At 42.0% G+C, this 4,533-nt stretch overlaps 1 long non-coding RNA gene across 1 annotated transcript; it reads right to left on the bottom strand.

The window, feature by feature from the left end:
* Window positions 1-1,163: 1,163 nt before the first annotated feature.
* On the bottom strand, window positions 1,164-3,410 carry LOC123652251. The gene is made up of 3 exons (XR_006741483.1): window positions 3,205-3,410; window positions 2,672-2,970; window positions 1,164-1,630 (listed from the first exon to the last, which is right to left on the bottom strand). It is a non-coding gene; the product is annotated as an uncharacterized LOC123652251 (long non-coding RNA).
* Window positions 3,411-4,533: the final 1,123 nt, after the last annotated feature.

Here is a 4,533-nt window from a genome sequence, read left to right as displayed (position 1 = left end):
GCAGTGAAGTTTGAAACCACCAGTTTCATGAAGAAAGGAAATGGTGTGATGAGAGGACTCTTTTAAAATACATACATACATACATATATATATGTATGTATATATATATATATATAAATTGATCTCAGAGAGGAAGGGAGAGGGGGGGAGAGAGAGAGAAACATCAGTGATGAGAATCATTGAATGGCTGCCTCCTCCATGCCCCACAGTGGGAATCGAGCCCACAACCTGGCCATGTGCCTTTGACCGGATTCAAACCTGGGACCCTTCAGTCTGAAGGCTGACATTCTATCCAAACCAGCTAGGGCAAGGACTCATTTTTAAGATCTGTCCAGGTTTTGGATACAGAAGGCTTTTCAGAGGCAGGCTTGACACCGAATAGGAACTAATAATGATTGAAACTATCCTGACTGGTCCTATCTCATTCCTCATGTCTAATCAGAGCAAATGGAAGACACAACTCTAATTAGTGTCAGCAAGTTTGGATGGCCTCTCTCTGCTGCAAATATTACTTGAGGAGTACGTAAAAGATATAAATGCCCATTTAAAAATAAATCCAAGAAACTTTAAAACACGCTTTATTATGTGGAAGACTTGATGGCAGTTTGAATTTTAAAGCCTCCAAAAGAAAGTTCTTTGGTGGAAAACCTTTGCTTAATTTTCATCAGTGGAGTCCTGGCACTCATGTTGACAAGGAAGTAAGACCATTTTATTTCCAGAAACAAATGCCGTGATTACCCTTGTCTCCCATTTCTTGTGACTCGCACCCTCGGAGTTAGACCAAGTGAAAAAGTAGCATAAAGCAGCTTTGTCCTTGGAGGAAGCAATTTTGTAACTATAAAGAGGATATTCTACCCCTGAGAAATAGACCACGTACGTTCTGTTCACCCTCAGCTAGTTGGCCAGAAAGCACGCCAACGCGGGCTATCCTAGCGTGAACAAGAATGCTATTTTGGTCTGTTGTAAAGAACTGTGGAAAGCAGATCTTGGCCTGTTTTATCACATCCGTCAGCAACCACAAAACAAATGTTATTGCAGAATGAGGACTGTGAATGTACAAATACTAAAAACAAAATAAAATGAAGATTGTAGAGGCATTTTTCTAGTTTAATAACTATGCTCACTACCAAAGCTTTTTGTCTTTTTTTTTTTTTTTTTTCTTAACCAAATACTTCTACACAGTGTTGGTTGTTTGCAGTGTTTGATGAAGGCCAGGTGTAGAGGAGGGATTGACGAATTCCACTGCTTCTCTCTCCAAACCATGGTGGGAGGGAGAGGACAAACAGTCCATTATGTGTAACAGCAAATTACCTTTCTAAAAATGAAATAAAGACTCTGTCTACCTACCTAGAAGAGGGTACCCAGAGAATTCAATAATTCCAAGATAATTAGATTTCTTCCTTGAGAGCTTCTCTGGAGAATATGGCCATTTTCAAAGAAACAATTATAAGTGCTTTTAGTGGTGGCAATGCAGTCCCCAGAGGGAGGAGGGCGTGACAGAATCACCTAAGTAGCCAGCTGCTGCTGCTGCTCTGGCCCAGGACATCCTGTGTGGACAGGCGCATCCATCTTTGTGTCTCCCGTGGACTTCAAGTAGGACATTTTTTGCCAAGAGTCTCCAGGGTTCTCTCTGTTCATGGAATTAAATGCTTGTAAGATTTGCAGTAGGCATTAACGTTCCCTCCATTTCACAGAACTGTTGGTTTCGATGTGTTAACAACTTTGCTTTCCTTAAATAAACAAATGGAAATACTCTGGTGGTAGAGCAGTAGGCTGAATTCCCCACATATTGGCACAGTCCCCGTCCGCCTGAAATTTCATGAGTAGAGATGATCCCTTTAGGTCAAATACTTCCTCTCTTTTTTTCAATTTTAGATTATATTGTGAGGAACATCTCTTCAAGTCCCTAATGTGAACTAGTTTAATCCTTAAAACAATGAGAAAGCCTGAAAATACCAATAGTATAAAGATGTAAAGCAACAGCAACTCCTGTATAACGTGGTTGGGAGTGTGGATGGTCCAAGTACTTTCTGATACACTTTGGGAATGGTACTTCTGGCTAAGATGGAGTAACAGAATTTAAATTACCTGCCTGCCCAGACATACACACACACACACACACACACACAGACACCACCACCACCACCACCACCAACAACAACAACTAAACAATAAACAAACAAAAAACCACTAAAAAAAATCATAAGTTAAATGAAATAATGTTTTTCAAGACACTGAAATTAGATAATGAAGGATAGTGACCCCTAAAAAATGGGACACCAACAAGATGAGTCTTACATGGTTTCAGCAACTACCTGGATTGTCTCCAGGCCATAGCACAGAGTGGACCCCAGAGGAGCCCAGTGGATTCCCTAACTTGAGACGGAGTTGAGAGTCTGGGGAGATTCAAGTTCATGGGCAGGGTGCTAGGGAAGAGGGAGCTACTTAGAGGGGAGACTGCAGAGATCTGCAGAGGGTCCCTTTTAAAGCAGCACATAGATCCATATACATTGTGAACAGAACACCCAATGCTGGGAAAAGACTTATCTGGAAGGATTAGAGGGAACAGTATTCACATTGGCCCAGATCTAGGAAGAGCTCCTGTTTGTACCAGCCAGACTGGAACATTTCATAACTCACAGAGTATTGGGAACACTCAGAAAAGTCTTACCTTTACAGTGGGGAAGTGATCTCTAGACTCAGTGCTGCCCTGGTCCGACCCAACAAATCTTACAAGCAAGACCTGAAAGAATCAAACTGTTTCCAGACAACTTAACTGTGCCCCAGAATATTTATAGGGATACAAAAATATCCAGCACCCAATGAGATAGAGTCAGAATGTCTGGCATCCAATCAGAGTTTATCAGTCATGCAAAGAAGCAGGAAAATAAAACCACCTCTCGAGGGGAGGAGTGTCAAAAGAATTCGTAGATAGGTTTTAAAACCACTGTACCTCCGTCAGTGATGACCCTGTTAGGAAGATAGAACTTGATATGATATGTGATTCATTACACAGTTATTTATTCTCTCTCCCTATCTTCTCTCCCTCCTCCATTGATTACAGAGATAACTATGCATCTTGCAGACCTGTCCCTCTACTCTGATGAGGGGGCATGTTCATTGCCATGTTATATTTGTGGATCCAGCAAGTTTTTATTTTCTTTTGTTCCATGGTTGTGACAGTCAAGGTATGTTAGGACACACCTCATTGGTCCTGTCACAGCCTTGAGGCTTACAGTGATCCCAAATAGTATGCTAGGCCTTGAGGATTTAAAAACAACTGAAACCAGGCCCCTGTTCTCTGGAGCTCACCATCTTTCCCTCCAACCATAGCAGGAGCAGGTTATAAATTGCTTTCACAAGTACCTGGGATTATGGTTTTATCCAGGTATGACGAGGCAACAGATGATTGCCACTGCTAAGATGTTTGGTGACTTAGAATTCCTAAAAGGAAGGGGCATGCTAAACCATGCAGGGACTTGTGGGGAAGCACCAGGGTTGGTCAGGAGTCAGAAGGAGTAAGAGGAAAGCATGAGCAAAGCCTTCCTTGTGGTTTTTACAGGAAGTAATGCATGAGGCAAGGTAAGCAGAAGATTTGAACAATTTTGATGTGTTCTAGGCTATCAGGGTGGTCGGTACCTGACTCTGGGTTGATTGAGGTAGAGAAATAATGCCTCCTGCAGTGCAAGAGCTAGTCAAGGGGGCAGAGTGGACTCAGGATCGGTTTGTTGGCATATCAAGGGCTCACTCTCAGGCAAGTCATTTACTATTTCTAGGAACCAGCTACTTCTGAAAGGGCAGTCTCTCCCTGGTCAGTAAAGATCTACATCCCAGGTCATTTGGTGCTTGCATTGCAGGGTTGTTTTCTGTTCACATTTGCATCAAATGGGGGACAATGACATGCTGCAGTATGTGAATGAAGGTCTTACAATGGAAAAAGCAAAGGGTGGGGTGGGTAATTGAGCTTACACATGTTCATAATGACGGAGGCATGGCTCACTGAGCCTAGAGGTGTATTCCCATAGGCGCTGAGCAAATATCTTTTGTTTATACCTTCGGGCAGACAGGAAATGCATAGGAAGCTGTTCTTCTGACTCACACCAGAGTTGTATTAGATTCCCGTTGAATGCAGATTTTCAAAAATGCCACAGTTGTAACCTCTTCTTTGAGCATATAGGGCAGCTTTATATGGTTATCAAGTGGTATATCATCAAAATGGGCCTTTGAGGATTGTGACTGGCAGAATTTATTATTGTTGTTGTTAAATATGAGACCTGCCCATTCTGAAGTAGACAACAAAGCTTGGGAATTTTACAATTATTTTTATAGCTGACTTACCCCAATAAGTGCTCTCTAGCTTGCCAAGATCAAAACCTAGAGCTGGGACTAAGCCTGTTCAATTCCACTCTTAAGCCACCTTGTCCACTGAGTTTCACCAAAACTACATCATCACGTACAGTAATGTGCTATCAGTAATAAACAATTTAATAAGTGTGTGCTTTTGTACGTTAGCTTGTACTGGCTAAAATTTGG

This window comes from Pipistrellus kuhlii, unplaced genomic scaffold, assembly GCF_014108245.1.
Source record: "Pipistrellus kuhlii isolate mPipKuh1 unplaced genomic scaffold, mPipKuh1.p scaffold_m20_p_13, whole genome shotgun sequence".
NCBI lineage: Eukaryota > Metazoa > Chordata > Mammalia > Chiroptera > Vespertilionidae > Pipistrellus > Pipistrellus kuhlii.
This window is presented reverse-complemented; position numbering and strand designations above follow the sequence as displayed.